Below are 22,144 nucleotides of genomic sequence, written 5' to 3' on the forward strand. Positions count from 1 at the left end.
TCTTTTTCTAAATTTCAAAATAACCTCCTTCCTGGGCTAGGCAAAATCCTAGCTCAGCAATGTATAACCAAACGACAACCGTCTCTCTAAAAGCAGGAAGCTTTATTGCAGTTGGGGAGAGGCTGCCTGGGAGTCAGGAGACGTGAGGGAATTCCAGGCCTGGTCCTGCCGCCGCTCCGCTGGGTGAGTCCCTGCGTTTTTCTGGTCTCGGTTTCCTCATCTATTACGCTCGAGGGTTGGAATGTGGCAGCATTTACAATGCCAGCCTGCTCTGAAAAGATTCTACGAAATGGCAGGGCAGTGAAACGGTTCTCAGGCTCTTCTGCTGAGACCTCTTGGTTCCTCTCGTTTGTCAGCCTCTAAACTTTAATTTTCTTCCCCTTTCCCGTGACCTGAGTGCCCAATGGAGACACCTCAGTATCCCCTCCACTGTCACGGGCAGGAAGATGCCCCGCGGTTTCCACTGACTCTCTGCCAGGTAACTTGTCTTCCCCTTGGTACGCGAGTCTGTTTCTTAGGTCTGTGGATTGCATAGTGTCCTGGAAACATGAACGGGCAAATCGTTCACAGTTACAGCAGTGCCTTCAGACCCTTTTCTGAGCGCTTTCATGTACATTTCGTAGAATCCCTGCTTCCTGCGAATGCAGAACTTTGCTCTCGGGGAGTGTGGGGTAAATAATTAGCCAAAAGACAATACATAAAGCAAACCCTTTGATTTTACATATAAAGATGTTGAGGCAGAAAGGCAACCTGACTTCCTCAAAGCGCCAGTGACCTGGTGGTCGAACAGGGGCTGTTCCCCAAGTCCGCGTTCAAGCCACGAATCCAGGTCACGCTTTGCGTTCCAGCTGCAGCCGGCATCCCGTTCATGGTCTCATTTTCTAGTTTCGGTGCAGAGTTTCCCGCCTATCTTTCGTGTTCAAGGATGACACCAGCTTCCTAGGCTTTTCCTCAGTGATTTCTCCGACTAGATGGTATGGAGACCGCCCCGTGGTGGCGGCATGCAGTCTGGCCTAAAGGGCTTGCTTGATAAATATCATTGGAACCGAAAGAAAGGAAGATTCACTTCCACCACAGATGTGGAGAGTTGAATAGTTATTGTCAGGGACACGTCTGTAAATCTCATCGTTTAAATCAGTTTCTTCAGCTCTGCTTCTGCTTCCCAAACATTCTCGACTGTCAGTGTTTTTTCAAATACCTGCCACTTCTGGGAACGGATTTATAGGTGGTCTTCAAGAAGTGGCACGGAACCAACCCCCATCTAGTGAACTCCGCTGACGTGGGAGGCCGTGGGATTGATCTCGATGTCTGTCTTACCATTTTGCCGGATGGAGTCTGGGCTGGCAGTGGCAGGAGCGAGCGTAAGGTACCTAAATTCTCCAGGCACCTGCAAATCTTTACATATTTAGAACTTTCACCTTCCTTTTTTTTTTCTTTTCTTAAATATTTTCTCACAACTACTAACAAGAAGCAACACTAATCAATGTGGTTTTCAAGTTCTTTCTTTCCCCTCTCTCTGCCATGCTGGGAAGGGTCCAGTAGTTAAAACAGAGGCTGCAGGAGAGAAAGGGACAGGCAGAGGGACATGTGCAGATCACGGACTGGATCCTCAGCCTCTCTGGCATTCTGGGATCCGGGCATCCTTTCCTCTCCTGCCTGATTCTTAACCCACCCCCCCATCCCCCCGGCAGGTTTCTGTATTCTAGTCACTGCCCTGGGCAAGTGCAAACCTCTAGTGCCTTTCAAGTGGATCCAGAAGCTATTTTTGAACATTTTCTATGTTTAGCTAATTCACCCAAGCACAAAGTATGAAATACAAGAAGCTGTGAATTTTGCTTACACCAGAGCGCTGAGGGGTGTGATATGTGTGTGTGTGTGTGTGTGTGTGTGTGTGTATGTGTGTGTGTATGTGTATATATATGTATATATGAATGATACATATTTAATAAATAGGGAAAATGCACATGTAGTCTATGAATATTTGTTTTAAGGACTCCTAACTTTTGGTCCCATGTGCCCCATGTTTTGCAAGAGAGTCATCTTAGCGAGCATGGCGGCCGCCTCGCCAACATCCTATTCTGGGGAAACTCAATGACTCCTGCATCCATTTCATGCAGGTGAGCTGTGGCTGGGGGAGCCAGGCTGCCTTCCTCTGTGCTCTGCCGCACACCGTGGTTCCTGTGATAGGACCACTGGAGGTGCGCATGAGAAAAGAAGCATACGGCTGCCTACCAACAACCAGGGAACTCTTCATTTATCCCACGTTCAAGGGTGGGTAACCTGCGCTTCAGGGACGTACCCGAGTTCCTGAAATTAACTGCAGGAGAGGCAGAAAGGGTCTTGGGATTCTGATTTCCAATCCCTGGCTGGGTCCTTCCCTGTTGAAAATAAGCTACGTTAATAAACATATTTGATGCTTTCCTCTCTGTCCTGATTGATGCTACCTACCATTTTTCTGTCACCCTGGGACATAAACAAATATACCTAACACTACTCAGCCACTCCCAGCGTGCCTTAGTATCTTCTATCCATTTGGATTTGTGCTTTTTTTCATACAGTAGCTGTTGTTCCTACACGTTCAATACTTCTGCTTCAAGAATGGATGTGTTACCAAAGGATGCTGGGCAATCGTTTTCTTTTTTAAGATTTTATTTACTTATTTGTCAGAGAAAGAGAGAGAGAGAGAGCACAAGCAGGGGGATGTGGCAGGCGGTGGGAGAAGCAGGCTCCCCACTGAGCAAGGACACTGATGCGGGACTTGATCCCAGGACCCCAAGATCATGACCTGAGCCGAAGGCAGACGCTTAACCGACTGAGTCATCCAGGCATTCCGCAATCATTTTTTTAAATTGACTATTTCTCCTTGCACTGTATTTTCTGATGCTATTTTTGTTTCTGATTAGACTTTAATAAATAAGTTCTTCTTACTATCTCAAATTGATCACCTTTGTTATTAATTTTTCTAGCACGTTCTTATATCAAGGTTCCCTATTAAGTGATTATGGATTAGCAAATATTCCATTAAATCTGATTTTTTATAATGGAGATACAGAATAGTACAATGGTCATAGAATGGGATTTGGTGGCAGAAAAGACTTGTGTTTGAATCCTAGCTTTTCCCAGACTACTTGGGTCACTTTATGTAAGTTAGTTAATCGCTCTGTAAAATTAGGATAGTAATCTTCTTAGCGTTGTTGAAGTATAACATGAGATAACATACACACACCTATTAGAGCGCTTGACACATAATAAGTTCTCCGTAAGGGTTATGTATCATTACTGAGCTGCGGTAGGTACTGGGCTAAGCTCTTGAGAACATAAGGGAAAACATGGGAGTGACAGGCATGTAGACAAACAACTATAAAACAGTGTGATACAAGCCATAATGAAAGCTCAAGGTGCTCTAAGGACATGGGAATTCATACAGGGTAGTGATATTTAATTTTCACAAGTCAGATCAGACATGGCTTGCTTTCTCTCTCTTACGTGTGCTAGATGGCTATCTCTTCTCTCTCTCGTTTTATCATATACTGTATCTTCTTATATATTTTATAAATTCGTACCTGCGTATTATAAAAGTGGGTTTTACTCACAAAACTCCACATACTGAACCTCATGGGAGATTTGGGAGATTTTGAAGCATGATTTTAATATTTGTGATTCCAGCCCGATGACTCTGAAACACCCCCTTCCTTCTGAGCTGCTCACCTGTAACCAGATTTGCTCTGGGGAGCCGAGCAAGGTCTGCCAGATGGATTCACGAATCTAGAACATTTACTAACCCAACGGGTCCTGAGCTGACATCACAGCCACCCAGTGTATCAGTTGTCCTCAAGGGCTTCTATCTGAATAGGGGAGACAGCTTGGCAACTCATGCTCAGTGTGTCTCTCGAGGTGTGAGGTAGACGCAGTGGGGTGGGGTGTGATCAATTCCCCTGGGGCAGCCAGTGCAGCAGGAGAGGGCTGGGAAGGCTGGCCAGCGCAGGACGAGTGAGGGATCCCTACCAGGGAGAGGCAGAAAGACCTTTCCTTCCTCAGAGGAAAGTGCTGCAGGTAAGAGCCCACAGGTAGACTGCACGAGATGATTAAGTCAGACAAATACCTCACGGAGTTTCAGTTTCTGGGACTTGAAAAGAAGGTGCCGATCTCAGCGGCAGGCTTTTATCACGGATTTCATGACACCAGTGGGTGTCCAGAGATCTTCGGTGGGGTGGGCAAAACTCATGCTCCCAAACTGACTTTAAGGAGAAATGAACAAGGGAGAAGTGTCCTGCAACCTGCTTGAGGAGTGTTCTTTCCATGTTCATTGAAAATGGAAAGCATCAATGTATTTAATTATGGAAGAAATTGAACACTATGCATAATTTTATAAGAAAGAAGGAGGGGAAAGCCCTGTAATCTGGCCCTTCTAGAAATAACTACCATGGCATTCTAATGACCAGTCTTTCAGGTTTTATAATGTCTGAAAAAGAATGAATATGAGATCAAAGGATACATGCTATTTTGTAAACTCTTTGCTCTTAGCACTCTAGCATAAATATCTTCCTATATAAAAATATGCAGCTTATTTTTTTTAAAGTATTTTCATATACATAGTCACAAGGCAGAATACTTGTGTTATAACTTTAAGAGTGAAAAAAATAGCAATAATAGAAAAATGTTATAATGGCTAGTAAGTATAACTTTGGAGTGTCTGCTAGACCCTGCAAGTCTATTTAAAAAACAAAGAAAGAAAACCACCAAAGAGAGACTAAAAGATAAGGATAGAACCTTATTCTATAATTGCTATTCTATAAAAGTAGTGAGAATTCTCATACAAGACACTGACTGCCTGGGCATCAACCAACATGGGAGACACATGTTCCTGTGGGACAGATAATCAAGTGGACATCCCCTGGGCCCCCTTGCCTTGACCCCAAGAGAAGCAGAACCTCATAGACAGCCTGAATCCCCTCCTCTCTCAAAAGAAGGTCATGGGAGGTCTTCTCCAGCATGTGTTTTGGCTCTGTCAATCTATGGCACTGTCTTCTGGGAAAATGGCTTATTTTAGAAGCATAAAATAACAGTTTAGAAGAAACCTTGCTCCGGAAGGGGCTGCAAGATGCATTTTGGAGAGTCTGAAAAGAGAGCTCATATTGTAGCCCAATTCTAAAATGCCGATTTAGGAGTTCCAGCCCTGGTCCGAGGACCTGAGATCAGGCTGGAGAAGCACTGGGCAGAGGTGGGCTGGGGAGAGGGAGGTGGGCTCTGGTTTCCTTGCTTCTCTTGCCTGCACTGACAGCCACTCCTGTGTTCTTTGGCAGCTCAGGTCCTCCATGATTCTCTGTCTATGTCTCCAGGGAGATGAGATGGCCCACAGGCCGTTTAGGTGGGCCCCCTCATACCCCGGCTGCCACTGCTTGATGGGAGAGAGCCTCGCAAAAATGCCCCCTACCAGGGACTGGAATGGGCAGAGTCTGGAGAGACAGATGCTCGATGCCAGGAAGAGGCTCAGTGTGAACCCCCACGGCTGCCCCATACTTAGAATTTACTAGGTCCTTTCTCTGTCAGGGACGTTGGTCTGCACTTTTGGTCTGCACCAATCCTCAGAGGTAGTCTGAGGATGCTGTCATCATCTTTCCGTGATAAGACAACGGAGACTCACAAGTTAATGAACTTGAGTGAGGTCCCACAGTCCAAGGCAGAACTGGTTTCAGAATTTATGCGATTTCACTCAGGAATCCTTGCCATCGGCACCGTGGCACGCCCCTCTGCAGGTGGAGAGGACTGGGGGGGACACACGGAGGGGGGTGGGAGGGGTGGGCAGGGACAGATGTAAATAAAAACTGACAGAAAGGTCGAAGTCCAGAAAGGAATCTGTTTTGATATTTTGTGTCTCGTCCATGCTTTTTTAATAGTTTGCTTATTTCTCAAATGGGTTTGAAGGCATTTAGATATGATATCCAGATTTCCCAAAATTTTGCTTATGTCCAAAGACTGAATGTCACTAATTTTTAGTCTGGCCCAGTCACAAATTGCATCCCAGGACCTATGAATTTTTTTTTTTTTTTAAACGTATGACTGTCTATTTTTAGGGCTTATTGGGAGTGTATTTTATTACTTGGCTATAGGTACATTTAAGAGTGATTATAATTCCTGATCATATTCAGGTTTCAGAAATGTTGCATTTATGCTAAGAGTTCTGAGGTAGGAGACTTGATTAAGCAAATGAGTACTAATGAGAACAGAAATAAACATAAGGCTGGTTAAGAATAACCAGAAAATGTATCATCTGCTTGGACATCGATTGGTTTTAGCATTAAAATATATGAACCAAAAATAGGGCTTTGTCTTTTTATAAGTAGTTACACTGTGAATATTTGAACTTTATTTTTATGCTTTTGCACGTGAAGCTGTTCCTTTTGTTTGAGTCTCCAGCTGCTAAGCCATAAAATTAATAATAGTCAAAGAGTGGCTCTGGGCACCATTTCCATTTATAAAATAAATAAGTCCTAGGGATGTCCTGTATAGCATAGTGACTATGGTTAACAATACTGTACTATATATTTGGAAGTTATTAAGAGGGTAGATCTAAAAAGTTCTCAACACATGAAAAAAATTGTAACTATGTGAAGTGATGGACATTGACTCAATTTATTGTGGTGGTGATCATTTCATAATATACACACCGCAAATCATTATGTTGTACATCTAAAATGAATACAATGTTATATATCAATTGTATCTAGGTAATAATAAAAAACAATAAGAAAAGAATGGCTCTGGGAATACTGCCTAAGGTTGTGTCCTTTGCCCTTTGGCCATTTTTGTGAGATAGAGAAGAGAAGATGGGATGCTATTTCTAAAGCTGAGCAAGGCAGAGCAAGGCAAAGGTGATGAGAAACGAACCTTCTAGAACCATGTTTAGACTGGGTCCAGTGACTCTGGAGGCAGTGCTCTTTCCAGGAGACTCCTTCTCCTCTCTTCTCTCATTTTAATCAAATTTGAAGACTCCTATGAAAATGAGATATTTGGGACACCTGGGTGACTCAGTCATTAAGCATCTGCCTTCAGCTCAGGTCATGATCCCAGAGTCCTGGGATCAAGCCCCACATCAAGCTCCCTGCTCAGCGGGAAGCCTGCTTCTCCTTCTCCCACTCGCCCTGCTTGTATCCCCATTCTCACTGTCTCTCTCTCTCTGTCAAATAAATAAACAAAATCTTAAAAAAAAGAAAGAAAGAAAGAAAGAAAAGAAAACGAGATATTTGAATGGCCAGAACACACCCAGACAGAATCTCTTGGAAACATTGCAAATGTTTTACAGGGAGAAGGGAGAGCAGGATCACTCCCGAAGTCAGGAGTCCAGACTCTTGTCTCAGTATGGTCACTAACTAGCTGGGTGACCCCAGGTATTTAGTATTGCATGACTAAAGAATTACTATCCTTTAGGTAGTTAGAAAACTACTCTGTGAGTATGAGGTAGAACGATTTTTTCTTTAAGGAAAAATTTCTCCCCTCAGTGGTGAATTTTCTTTTTACTGGCATGGAAAGATTTTTGGCTTGATGGTGGCTTTTCTCTAGGTCTGTACGTATGTCTTTGTCGGGCTAAATAACCATTAAGTTCAGCTAGATCAACTGTCTGGGAATCAATTTTTCATTTTGGAGACTCAGCAGATTATCTTAGCCTATAGTCACAACTACTTCATTCTTTCTTTCCTGGTCTTTGCTTCCAGGTGTCATCTCTTCCTCATGACCTGAAGAGGCTGGGTGTAGAGGGGAAAAAACCAGTGTCTGTTAATTTGGCTACTCCTTGGCATTACTTTTTTTTTTTTTTTTTTGGTGAGTGGAGGTTAAAGCTGACAGAAAAGGTGAGGTGGCTTGGTGAATCTTATTTGTTCAGCCTCTTTCTGTTCCTAACCTCCAAGCAAGGTTGGCTGAAATTCCCAAAGGATTTATGATTTTTTTTTAAGGAAAGCGAAGAAGAAACAAATTTGGTCAAAATTCCCTCAGTTCTTGAGGATTCATTTTGCTTTATGTTTCGTCATTTTGTTTTTACCTCAGGGCTTTGGGGAAAGCAAAGCCAAACTACAATTTTAATATATGGTAACAAATTAGAGGTTCCGCATATATATTCTACAGTTCCCTTCTATGGAAAGAGTTGTGGTTAGTCTTCAGATGATGGGGGATTTTGATTAAAGTCATGGACTGCATGATCAAAAACTAGCATCTGAGATAGGAAATTAAGGCATTTTGTCATAATTTAATTTTTATTCGTTTCTAGAAAAAAAATTGCTCAACATAACATAAGCTGGGCCCACTCAAATGGGGGCATGCATATGTTACCCGTTCTGTCAGGCTTGCAACCAATTGGAGTGTTAGCTATTTATAAATTCAAGGTTGAGTGAAACCATCTCGCCACCACACAGAGCTCCCTCCTTAATAGAAGAAGATCCACTGGTAGGTGTTGGGAGCAAATGTTTAACAAGCATTTTCCGGCCCTGAAATATGGAGGAGGAGAGGAAACGTATGGCAGTAGCAACTGAGGCCATAGACAGCAGTATGAAAGACTGCACAGGAAGGACGGTGTTAGATTCAGTGCACCCATATGGGGACCTTCATTGACGGGGAAACTGGAGGGGGAGGGATGCAATGGAGAAACACAAGGAGAGAAGAATGAGAAATGCACAGACCCCTTTCAAGATGGTGAACAGAAAAGCAGGTGGTTATTTTGACTCTAGATGGACCTATTTCCAACGGACCCTAAAGGTGCTCCTTTGGGAAGGGAAGTCTGAGCCATTTGTCAAGCTGTTTCTTCGTGTTGCTCTATTGCTGGGAAGGAGGAAGGCAAGGAGAAAATTTCATTCTCTTTTCCCACAGAAGAACTTCAATCTGGGAGCTTGCAGTTACTGAAGGGCAGGAGATGGGAAATGAGTTAACACTCATTGAGTTGCAATGGGCAGAAAACCCAACCAAACTGGCTTAAAAAAAAAAAATGGAATTTGTTGTCTCCCTTATGGAAAAGTCCATGGGCAGTCTGGTCATAAGGGTAGCTTCAGCCAGGACCTCAACAATAGGTATGGAACCTTCTGTTTTTCTATCTCTCCTTCTGCCCTCCTCCACGAATGCTTCATTCTTGAACTCGACATGTTGGAACCATGGCTGTCTGTACCTCCAGGCTGATATCATTCCAGATTTCTGTCTGTAAAATATTTTAGCTTCTTTCCCTTCACCAGGTGAATAAAAAAAGAAATCTTGTGTCTAATTTTCCTTACCCTGAATTAGGTCACAGCCTCATCCTTGAACCAATCATGGCAGTTGGGAGACTGAGATGGGTCTTGAGTCTGGGTCATGTGGCTGAGCTGGTGCAAGGGGTATAGTCAGAGCCAGCGAAGCAGAAGGACTGAGACCAGGCAGGGCGCCGTACTGGACAGCAATGGGAACCAGGGCAGGAAAGCTACAGTTTGTGGATGCCACCTACTCTGTGTTTTGTCCATAAGCTCCCACCTCTTTCCTATGAGGAAGTCATTATTCCCGCCATCCTGTAAATAAGTACACTTACTCAGAGAAGCTAAGTAACACATGTGAGAATCCACGCTAGTAGGTGGCAGACCTAGGGTCTGAACCTGGGCCTACTGATTCTCAGTTTTCTTTATGCATCTAGCCAATGTCAAAAACCAGGCACTACTGATCATCTAACCAAATCCTCCACATCTCTTTGCCATTTTCCATTTTCCCCCTGACCAGGAAGTTGCTGAAACATTTGTCTGTAGGAAGGGTGGGGAATAGCACCTTTGCTGGCATTAGAACTCCTTCAATTTAGCTCTGTCAGAATCGTTGAGCTGCCCTCTGGGGGCTACTGATCGCCAGGGTCTGGGATTAAAGGAAGTGTCTCCATGTCTCTTCCTTCTCCCTTCTATTAGATTATCATCACCTCACACCTCCTTTAACGTTCACCCTGGACTCTTCTCTCGGCAGAAACACCCTCTCCAAACTGTTAGACCAACCTCTAATCACCTCAACAACTTACCACCTGTCCTACTCTGCCAAACCTTAGTCCTCTGTCTGGACTTCAAAGACCTTGGTCATCAGCTCCCTCATGGCTTTCCCAGGCCACTCTGCCAATCTTGTTTTCTGGTCACGTCCTCTGCTCTATTCAGGTTTGACTCCTCACTGTCCCACGAGCAGGTGAGGCCCATTCCCTTTTTTGCACCACAACTTCCTATCTAGAATAACCATCCTCCGCTCTCCTCTCCTGTCCAAAGCCTCCAGGACCCAGCTGGTCAGGGATGTCTCCCTTGACCACTCCCACGCTCTGGGTCTCCTCTCCTCCAAACACCATTCCATTTCAGTTCTCATGTAGAGTCCCGAACACATCCATGTGTATGTATGTATAGATGGATCTGTATGAACGTGTGTGTTCACCTATGTTGAAATATTGACCCTATGAGAACATGACCTCCTTCAAATTAATTTTCTTTCTCTCTTTCAGGAGTCCCTTTATGCTTGAATTAGTTATATACTTATAATAGACGTTATGTGAACAAAAACTTATTGATTGCTTCAGGGGCACCTGGGTGGCTCAGTGGGTTAAAGCCTCTGCCTTTGGCTCAGGTCATGGTCCCAGGGTCCTGGGATCGAGTCCCACATTGGGCTCTCTGTTCATCAGGGAGCCTGCTTCCTCCTCTCTCTGCCTGCCTTTCTGCCTACTTGTGATCTCTGTCTGTCAAATAAATAAATAAACAAAATCTTTATAAAAACTTACTGATTGCTTCAAACAGTTTATTAAAGAAAAAATGGGTATGACAATATATAAAATAATGAAGAGCAAATGACAGATAGAAACAGTGTCTCGCTCCACTTCTCTTCCAGTTTCAGCTGTTAATGCCACTGGTCATTCTCTCACTCACTGTAGTCTCCATAGTCTGCTTATACAGTGATTCCTTGATTTACCATCTTAGATAATAATACTGATTCTCCCATGGGAAAAGTGAGATTTGACCTCATTTTCACTAATTCCTTCCTCCCAGTGTTTGATATTTATATTGTTATTTTTATTCTTTTGGCTGCCCTTCTAATTTTGAATATTATACTTATTCCTCTATTTTTGGCCCCATTAATATACTTTTTTAAAAAAGATTTTATTTATTTATTTGAGAGAGAAAGAGAGCAGGGAGAGCAGCAGAGGGGGCGAGAGATAACAGACTCCGCACTGAGTGGAGGGACTTGGTCCCACCACCCTGAGATCATGACCTGAACTGATACCAACAGTCAGACTCTTAACAAGCTGGGCCACCTGGGCATCCCTGCCCCATTAATTTTCAAATATAAATTAGTATATAACTGATTATTTAATGGGAAGAGTTTGAGCTGATAACACCTTGGCTGGGTATTAACAATTCCCTTCCATGATATTATGAGTACATCAAAGAATGTAACTTACATGCAAATATAAAGCCTAGCTCTCTCATGCATCTAAAATAATTGAAAAGCAATTGACATCGTTACTACAGATTCTTGTGAAAGTGTTAAAAATGAAATATTTTAATTCATAATGATTTTTCCATGACATACACTTCTAATTTAGTGTCTATTCTTTTATCCCGTTACATAGACTTAAAGAATTATAAAACAATACTATTAAACCGAAAGGCTCGTCTTTTACATGACTCATTATCATAGTGTGCTGAATTTAACTCACTTATCACCGAAGGGATTCACCTTATTCTGGAGATGAACAGAAGGGACAAGACAAGCGCTGAGACTTGGTGAGAGACAGGATTGTGTCTGTGAGGGACTGGGTAGGAGGACAGGGAGGGAATTGGAAGGGAGGGCAGGCAGGTAGGTAAAGGGAACCACTTTTTTGGGGGGGGGAGGGGAACTACTTTTGATGGCAAAATTTTTCTGAAGATTAAGGTATTTGGGGCCCAAGGTTTTATTAGGACACAGATTCAAACCACATGGTAGAAAACTAAAGGGACACAGGAAATACGTAGTGGGAAGTGCATGTTCTTCTGATTCCTATACTCCAGGCATTTCCTTATCAGTTTCTTGTGTCTCTTGCTAGAGATGTGCATATACAAGGTACGACTCTATCTTTATTTCCCCCGTACACTGTAGCATTCTGGGAACACCTGCGTGCATCTTGCTGTTTGCCTTCCCTACAATTTAATTGGGATAATTTCATAAAAACTCATATAGAGCTACTACATTTTTTTCTTTTAACATTCTATAGACGTACCATTGTTTATATAAATTATTATGGAATGATTTCAAAGACAGGTTATTTGAATACACTTTCTGAACTTGTTATTTAAAAGCCCCAAGGAGGGCGCCTGGGTGGCTCAGTGGGTTAAGCCTCTGCCTTCGGCTCAGGTCATGATCTCAGGGTGCTGGGATCGAGTCCCGCATCGGGCTCTCTGCTCTGCAGGGAGCCTGCTTCCTCCTCTCTCTCTCTGCCTGCCTCTCTGCCTACTTGTGATCTGTCTGTCAAATAAATTAAAAAAAAAAAAAAAAAAAAATTTAAAAGCCCCAAGGATAACTTCTTCAGTGGTTTCCAGTCTTCCTCTACGTTAAACAATGTTGCAGTGAATATCCTTTTAGGCACCAAGTTTTGTACATGTGTGAGTATATTAGTAGTTTTAATTCCTATACGTTACTGAATCAAAGGGTATGTGAATTTAAAATTTTTGTAGGTGTTATATATTTTAAAATAGTATCTATATTATATATCTATAAATAGATATTTGCTAAATTTTTCTTCCCAGAAGTTGTATCAATTTACACTTCTACTTTTCTTTTTTTGTCAAATCTTTAAAAAAATGGTATTGTGGTAAGAAAAAACATAAAACATGAAACTTAGCTGTCTTAATCCTTTCAAAGTGTACAGTTCATTAACGTTCAGTATATTGACACTGTTGTCCAACCGGTCTCCAGAACTTCACCTTGTAAAACAACACTCTTTATCCATGAAAGACTCCCTGTTGGCCCAGTCCTTAACAACTGCTGTTCTACTTTCTGCTTCTATGAATTTGAATGTTCTAGATACCTCATATAAGAATCATACAGTATTTGCCTTTCTGCGACTGGCTTATTTCACTTAGCATAATGTCCTCAAGGTCCCCCCATGTTGTCAAGGTCATCCAAATTCCTTTCTGATGCTGAATCGTATTCCATTGTATGTATCCGCCATGTTTTTCCTACCCATTCATCTGTCCACAAACTCAAGAGTTGCTTCTACCTCTTGGATCTTGTGAATAATGGTGCTACGGACATAGGTGTACAAATATCTCTTTGAGATCATGCTTTCAGTCTTTTTGAAGAGATACAGAGAAGTGGGACTGCTGGATCCTGTGGGAATACTGTCTTAATTTTTGAGGAACCACTATACTGTTTTTCCATTGCTGCCATACCATTCGATATTTCCGTCGTTGGTGCACACTCCTGCTGTTATGATTCAGAGTGTCTGCTCTCTAAGACCCCTGCCAATTATAGTAATGTGATCGGCACTTCACTTTACTTGGCGTGAATCTATCTATCTCCCTTTTTTCCTTTCTCTCTCTCTGTATTTCCCTTTTCATAAATGAGTTTGAGCACCTTTTCCTCTGTTAATTACCCTTATGTATTTCCTTTGCTGTGAACTGTGAAAATAGCCTTTGGCCATTTTCTACTGGATTTTTAGCCTTTTTATTTGTAATGATTTTTTCTATATTAAACAAATAAGCCTGTTTTCTGCGATATGAGATCCAAATATTATTTTCCTCCTTGCTATTGTCTTTTGAGTTTTGGACATGGTGATTTTGTTTGCCCCTACACATGTTCCATTTTGTTGCAGTTGAATTGATCTATCACACTTTAAGACTTCTATGTTGTCTTATATTCTGTTTAGAAAGTCCTACTCCTGCTTCAAGATTATAACACATTTTCCCATATTTTCTCTGGGCATTTTTATGGTTTCTTTTTAAATGCATGATATTTGATATGTGTAGAATTCATTTTGTTCCAGGTGTGGGATAAGGATCCAACTTTATTTTCTTCCAGAAGCCCATACATTGGCTCAGCAAATTTCTAGTATTTTTTCTCCCTGATATGTGGAAATTATTAGAATTGGAAACCTGTACTTTGGAAACTTGTTCTTTAATATGATTTGCAAGTCCGTTTAGCAATTCTTCCTCTCACACACCTTAGTTCATCCTAAACTGGAAGATAACCTGCTTTGCTGAGGTAATAGAAAATGGAGATTTTTTTTCCGCTTGGGCTGGGAATTTCGCGAAAGAGGTGGATACATTTGGAAGTTGTACTGACAGCAGAAAAATCCAGAGAAGGATGAGATTATGGAAAGAATTGTTGGACCACTTGCACAGTCTCTCTTTACCCTAAATATTGTGCAGCATTGGGCTCTCCCATATTGTTAATCACAATTACTTTATTAATTTTGTGATTAGCACTTTAGTACTAATTTAGTACTGATTAGCACTTTAGTACCTATTTCCTTCATTAGACTGTACACTCCAGGAGGGCAGGGAACATGTACACCATTTCTTATTGTATTGTTAGCAAGCAGCAGAATGTCTGCTTTCACAAGTATATCATGGCAGTCTGGATTTCTGAAATCCCCAAACATATCCCTCCCCGCCTGTCCCCAGCAATCCGTGCCCTCTTCAGGGAGAGAAACAGCCTCTTGGTTTTCATCTTCAGGAGCCTTACCATGGTGCGTGTTCATTCTATGCTTTAAGAATAGATAAATTCCCGCTGTTAATGAAGACGACTGTGTACCAGCTGCTCTATTTTGCGGACTCGGAAGGTGGACGCTTGAGTCACTCAGGTTTACAGAGCTCTTGGGAAATCAGGAAGTTGAGGAAAATCTCAAAGCCTCACACTAGATCAATTGGAAATGTTTTTCATTCATCCTTGCAGGCATCAGAATTTGGGCTGTGTTTTCTCATTGGCAAAAGAAAGGATGGGGAAAACTGGAACATTCCTATTGCTTGCAGAAGTCTTATGTTGAGAAGATCAACTTGGAAACATTGACATTTCCACTTGAATTGAAATGAATTACATATTTTATGCCATTATAAGTTTATAGTTTAAAGCTAAAAACAAATAAAAATAACATTGTTTAGATGCTAATTAAGGGCAGTTATTTTATTTAGAAAAGATTTATTCCCTTCCCAATGAGATCATCTTAGGCCTCCTAGCTGGGGTGCTTAAAGATTTTAAAATGTAACCAGATGGATGCCTACTTTTCAAAAAACATGCATTTTGTGAAGTGAAGAATGCAGGTTGCTATTTCATTTCCTCCCAAGACAAAAGGGAAACCAAATTGTTTTCAAGCTTATGAAGAACTTATTTTTAAGGTAAAGCATGTGTCCTTTCACCCTGGTGAGTTGACAAGAATGCTCTCTTTGCAAGGAATTAACTTTCCAGGCTGACAGATCAGCAAGAATGCGGTCCCAGAATTGTCCCATTATGTGACATCCCTAAAGGGAGAAGGGGGTGCTTTCAAGAGAAAGACAAAAAAACAATCACAGAACTCAAACCGTCTAAAGAACCGACAGTCAGGAGACCACCAAACTAGACCAATTGAGAAAGAGACTCATCTGGGGCAGAAATACAGAGTCGCTTTTGCTTGGAGAAGCTTGTAAAAACACTGGTGATAACTACGCCTTAATTAGGTGGCAAATCAACCTTACTGCAATGTCTGAGTTACGCAACATTCTTAAAATAATTGTGAATCTTTTTGGTAGGTTGTACCTGATAGATGAAAAAAAATTACATGAATTTAAAGTACCCAATATTTGCATTGTTTTGTATACAGTTGCACTTAGTACTGGTTCATATTCTACTCTGTTCACTGGACATGATTTTGTATCCATACTTGCTTATAGCTACATGGTCGTACACTCCTGTTCTTTTAGGAGATACATAGTTTATAGAACTTTTAAAAAATTTATTTAGGGAAAGGAGTTTTATGACTTTCAAATGCGTATGCGTAAGTGCTGACAGGACGAGGGGAAGTGGGAAAGTGCCAGTTGCCTATGCATTTAAGAGAATCCTGTAAGGGCTTTCACAAACAGATAAGATGTGCTTTGAATGAGCTCATCCATCCTTTGAATAAAAACTGCTGGGAAGGTGGTGTTTAAGCAGTTTGTGGTCTTTGATGCAAATGGGGTTGACATTCCCGTTGCTTACCACATTGTTCAAGCTCCCTTTCAAAGTCTGTACCCAAACCTCAGCCCCGGGAGTTCAAAGGCCTATGCAGAGCGGCTGGTCTGCAGCCCCGTCTGCCTGTTAGAACCTCCTGGTAGGAATTCCCGGCACCCAGTCCTCTCTCTGATAGACCCCTTCCAAGAAGGGGTCTGGACGTTGGTATTTTTTTTTTTTTTCAAAGCTCCCCAAGTGATTAGAATGTGTGGCCAGTGCCAAGAATTGCTGGTCCGGGGAATATATCCACAATGCCATTTTCTAGATGCTTTGATTTCTATAATCGAGTAGATGTAGGTCACCGGAAAGCACAAGGTTTATCTTGATTCCTTGTGTAGCAAACTTGTCAACATATCCCATCCGCTATAGTGCAAACAGGCCTGCCTGAAACGCAGATGTTAGATGGAAAGATGGGTTTGACAATTGTGTATTAAGCTTGTATTATATGCTCTGTTTTAGGCAATATGGATGATTTAAAAATGAGTAGGACATCCTTTCCCCCGTTTTCATAGTATAATCGGAAAGACAAAAAATGTGAAAGGAATGACAATACTTAGTATGGTCAGCTCCGCTTTGATTCACAAGGTCTGTTTGGTGTTTCTTCCAGTGGGGAGGCCTGGAGGAGGACGGGACTCATGAGTGGCTCCTGCCGTTGGGGATCAGGGCGCAGGCTGAGGTGTGGAAGGAGCAGGAGGGGAAGCCGAACCTGAGGGGGCACAGGGAGACCAGGCAGTGGGAGAGAGCGTGGGGAGACCCGGGAGGCAAGCAGTCCTGGGGTCCCAGCTCTATTTGCAGGGAGCAAAGGGTTAGAGGGCCACATAACTCAGGTCCTACATTTTGTGGTAGTCACGCGAAAGGGGCCTCATGAGAGACCTGTTGCCTCCAGAAAACGTGGGAGTGTGTTGATGTAAAAATCCAAGAATGAAAAATGCTCTCTTTTGATAGAAGCCCAGAGAGGTAAAGACGTCTAAATCCATCCCTGTCTGGCCTAAGTTTTCTTAGAATTGTTCATTCTCCCAGCACGGCCTCTGGGAAGGCTGGGGAAAGGCTCTGTGTTTTCCCCCACCGCCACATTCAATAATGGTTAAGGACTTAATTATCTTTTTATGAGTCCGACAGTCCTGGTTTCTGTTGCTCAGACACAAAGACATCATCTGTCTTGGGCAGACATTCGGCTGTTGAATAGTGATGAAGGAAAGGAGGCAGCCAGGGCTGAGGGGTGTGGGGGTGGTTGGGGTGTGGGGGGGGTGCAGGAGGCCAGCAGACGGGAAAGTGTGCCCTGGAGACACCTAGTCCTAGAGGGGCTGACCTGCGAGTGAATGAGATAAGGCACACAAGTGGGCCCCACACTATGCTCGGCCCCTGGTCTGTACAGAGTAACTACCCAAGAACTCTTAAACGATCAATTAAGAAACAGCAAGCCCAATGCAGTAGGAATCCTGTTTTTGTTTTTGTTTTTTGTCATTTTAAGCTATCCTTTCCCTTCATTTCTTAAAATATTATCATGCAATATGACAAAGATGAGTGTAGGATATTAACCCTAAGCTTTTACAAGAATCTCAGCATTAGGCCATATTTGCAGCACTTTTTTTTTTTTTTTTTTTTTTTTTTTTAAAGGAGTAAGACTTAAATACAAATGTACCTACAAAAATCTTTGCTGGTTATGGTTTTACGTGTGGACACAAGTGGTGTTTTTTTATATACATTGTGTGGCAACTTCCTTTTCTTTTACTCAACATTCTCATATGAGATTTATTCATATTTTATTCCCTTTGATTCCCTGTTTAAGTGTATCATGTTCCATGAACATACTGCAACTCGTTTATCCATTCCCATTAACAGACATTTGGGTGATTTTTAAATGTCTACTTTCCAAGTGATGCGATGGTGAATACTTCTGTTTGTGATTCCCTGTGCAGATGTGAGGGAGTCTCTAGGGCAGATGCCCACCAGGGACAGTCTTGGGTCATTGGATACAAGTGTTTCCAAGTTTATATGATCGAATTGCTCTTAAAAGTGGTGGCACCAATTGAAATGTCCACCAGCAGTCTAGAAGAGCTCCCAGTTGCTTCAACTACTGTTTTCCACTCAGTGGTGTCTCTGACTGTGCTGTGAGTTTAGTGGTTGAGGGGTTAAGATGTGGGCAGTCAGTAGGGGGTCTTGGGATAATAAAAATTTTCTTAATTGGATTGTGGTGATAGTTGCACAACTCTATAAATTTACTTGGATGATCAGTGAACTGTATGTTTAAAACTGGTGCCCAGGGCACCTGGGTGGTTCAGTCTGTTGAGTTTCTGACTCTTGGTTTTGGCTCAGGTCATGATCTTGGGGTCCTGAGATTGAACCCCGAGGTGCTGGGCTCCATACTCAGTGTGGAGTCAACTTGTCCCTCTCCCTCTGCCCCTTCTACCGCCCTACCCATCTTCCTACCCATCTTCTTCTTTTACCCAAATGAAATCAAATATCCCACTGGAAAAGGCTAGACAGATTGATGCAGAAAATGTTATTCACGATTGATAGTTTTGTTTTGTTTTGTTTTGTTTTTGCATTTTAAACAGAATCGTGGAAAAATAATTGGAGTTATGGAGTTTGGAAAGTTATTAGATAGTCTGCCCAGGCTGCCATGATAAAAGACCATAGATTGGGGGGCTCCAACTGCAGAAATGTATTTATTTATTTCTTCATGGTTCTTGAGGCTAAAAGCCCAAGAGTAAGGTGCAGGCATGGTTTCTGGTGAGACCTCTCTCTGTGGCTTGCAGATGGCTGACTTCTTCTCGTGTCTTCACTTGACTTTTTCCGTGTGTACCTGCCCTCCTAGGGTCTCTTCTTCTTCATATAGGAGAACAGTCCCATTGGATTAGGGATCCACCTTTATGATTTTATTCAACCTTATTTACCTTCTTAAAGGCTCTGTTTCTAAACACAGTTATGCTGGGAGTTAGGGTTTCAAGGTATGAATTTTGGGAGAACAAAACTCAGTCCACAACAAGATTTTACAAATAGGTCATTTGACCTTATCACTTGCAGATTTAGAAGATGCTGATGAAAAAATCTATAGATTGGGGCGCCTAGGTGCCTCAGTCATTAAGCATCTGCCTTCTGCTCAGGTCATGAGCCCAGGGTCCTGGGATTGAGCCCCACATTGAGCCCCGTATTGGGCTCCCAGCTGAGCAGGAAGCCTGCTTCTCTCTCTCCCAACTCCCCCTGTTTGTGTTCCCTCTCTTGCTGTCTATCTCTCTGTCACATAAATAAATAAAATATTGTTAAAAAAATACAAAATCTATAGACCTTTCAAGAAACCATGACCATTTTACTCATTTAAACTAATTTTGGAAAAAGCAAAGTCAATTTAGCAGTAGAAAGACTTCACCAGAATATTTTTTTTTCCAGTTATTATTGCTATGTAACAATTTACCCCAAACACTGTGGTTTAAAACAGTTCATTATGCTCTTGGATTCTCTAGTCAAGAATTTGGGGGGCACCTGGATGAGTGGCTTGGGCTCTGGATCTAATGTGCTGTGGTTAGGTATGGCAGAAGCTGAGGCTGGGCAGCTGATGGGGTGGCTCTCTCTTCTGTGTGGAACAGTGGCTTCAGGGTAGTGAGGGCGCTGCTCTCCAAAGGCTCAGGTCGTAAAGAATCAGGTAGAATATGAATTGCCTTCTAGGACCTAACCCAAAGTCACGTGACCTCTCTTCTCCACAGAGATTCAAGGGCAGGGAATACAGACCCCACCTCTCAAAGGGAGGAGTGTCAACATCGCTTTGTAAGTAGAGAATGTATGATGGGAAATATTATTCTGGCCATCTTTGGAAAAGGCAATTGGCTGTAATTTTAGAAAGATTTATTGATTCATTTATTTTTTAAAAAGATTTTATTTATTTATTTGACAGACAGATATCACAGTAGGTGGAGAGATAGGCAGAGAGAAAGAGGAGGAAGCAGGCTCCCTGCTGAGCAGAGAGCCCGATGTGGGGCTCGATCCCAGGACTCTGGGATCATGACCTGAGCCGAAGGCAGAGGCTTTAACCCACTGAGCCACCCAGGCGCCCCAGAAAGATTTATTTTTATAATGATTCTAAGTACACACTGAAGAAAAATTTGCACAGGAAAGGTATCTTGTTTTCCTTGGGGAATCTTTTTCATTTGCATCCAAGCAGGGATAGGACAGCTTGGGATTCAGGCCGTTGTCCTTGTCAACTCCTTCAATTTTTATGAGTTAGTTCCATGTCTGGTTCAGTTAACTATCTCTTAGGATGTCATATTTCTTTTACCAAGCCACAGAGAATATCCCTTCTTTAGATAGTGGCTGTGGGGCTTAAACGCTACTCATGGTTACCCCATGTTTACTGTTATGGGCTGAATTATGTCTCCCTAAAAATCATATTTGAAGTCCTAATTCCCAGTACTTCAGAATGCGACTATATTTGGAGATAAAATCTTTAGAAAGATAATTAAATTAAAATGAGGTCCTTAGGGTGGGTCTTAATTCAATATGACTGGAGTCCTTATAAAAGAGGGTTTGGACCCAGACACATGCACAAGGAATACCATGTGAGGATATACAGAGAACACAGCCCCCTATAAACAAGGGAAAGATGGCTCAGAAGAAGCCAAACCTGCTGATACCTTGATTTTGGGGTTCTAGCTTCCAGAACGGTGAGAAGAAAAAAAAAAAACCAAAAAAACCCCAGCAACCATAAATAACAAAAACCTGTTGTTAAGCTACCCAGTCTCTGGAATTGGTACTTTGTTAAAGCAGCTCTAGCCAACTAATTCACTTATCAAAGGTTTGACAGGGGGCGTATGTGTGGCTCAGTGCGTTGGGCCTCTGCCTTTGGCTCGGGTCATGATCTCAGGGTCCTGGGATGGAGCCCTGAGTCGGGCTCTCTGCTCAGCAGGGAGCCTGCTTCCCCCTCTCTCTCTGCCTGCCTCTCTGCCTACTTGTGCTCTCTGTCAAATAAATACGTAAAAAATCTTTAAAAAACAAAGTTTGACAGTATGAAATGTGTATGATGGGTATCTTTGAAGGGTCTCTTTCTCTGGGCCATGTTTTCAAACTTATTTTTTAAAGCAGCAGATACTTTTTTTTTTTTTTTTACATAAGTAGATAATATATTAAGTCCTCAATCTATAAAATGTACAAATAGTGTTTTATTGGTACAAAATTTTCTTAGAAGTTTGAAATATTGCCTTATAATAAAGGTTCTCAGTAGAAACAAGGAAGTGGCTGTGAGGACACCAGGACTCAGAAACCTAGGGTCTTTGGGCCAAAGATGGCTGCCAACTCAACTTGCTGTCTTGTTCACCTAAGAGAGTCTCTCCTTACTACCTCACACTCTTACTCTTGCTCACAAACGTCAACATTTTGTATTAGAACAGCACTTCAACCTTCCCTCAGGCCAGAAAAATGCAGGCAGACACTTAGCCTGCAAGTCTTCGAAGCCTGATGGTCTTTCCACCAAACTACTTATATAGTCTATACCAAAGGCCTAGAGGAAGCCCCATTAAGACTGAGCAAAGCTGCGCAGTAGCAAAGCAGAGAGATCTGACACATCTGCTGACTGTTCACGGCCCAGGGAGACATCTGTGGGCTTTGGAGCCTGATGACCCAGCTGTGCATCGCAACTTGACCATTAGTAGCCATGGGACATGTCAGACGTGTCACCTCTCTGAGTCTCAGTTTCCTCATCCGCAACAAAGGGAATCTGAACACCTGCTTTGTGGGTTCTTGTGCAGATTCAATGAAGGAAAATGTGTGTCTACTCAGTGCAGTGCTTTGCATATGGTTCATTAAATATTCATTGTCTTTACCCGCGGGAGAGCGACTGTGGGCTCAGATGAGATCATGGAGACGGACGTAATCTGTGAAGACTCATCTCTGTGCCAGTTGGAATCATGATGTGGTTTGACATTGACTCATTCCTGTCTGGATGGGTCTGGAGTAGACATAGTCTAAGTATCTC

The 22,144-nt window shown here is 42.4% G+C and overlaps 1 long non-coding RNA gene across 2 annotated transcripts; it reads left to right on the forward strand.

The window, feature by feature from the left end:
• The first annotated feature begins 54 nt into the window (after nucleotides 1–54).
• LOC116882198 lies at nucleotides 55–21,592 on the forward strand. Of its 2 annotated transcripts, XR_004385578.1 has the most exons (4): nucleotides 55–183; nucleotides 419–478; nucleotides 19,884–19,944; nucleotides 21,556–21,592. It is a non-coding gene; the product is annotated as an uncharacterized LOC116882198 (long non-coding RNA). The 2 variants fall into 2 exon arrangements; XR_004385579.1 differs by lacking the exons at nucleotides 55–183; nucleotides 419–478 and adding an exon at nucleotides 2,233–2,271.
• Nucleotides 21,593–22,144: the final 552 nt, after the last annotated feature.

The sequence above is a fragment of the Lontra canadensis genome, unplaced genomic scaffold (genome assembly GCF_010015895.1).
Source record: "Lontra canadensis isolate GAN:19392208 unplaced genomic scaffold, GSC_riverotter_1.0 scaffold82, whole genome shotgun sequence".
Taxonomy (NCBI): domain Eukaryota; kingdom Metazoa; phylum Chordata; class Mammalia; order Carnivora; family Mustelidae; genus Lontra; species Lontra canadensis.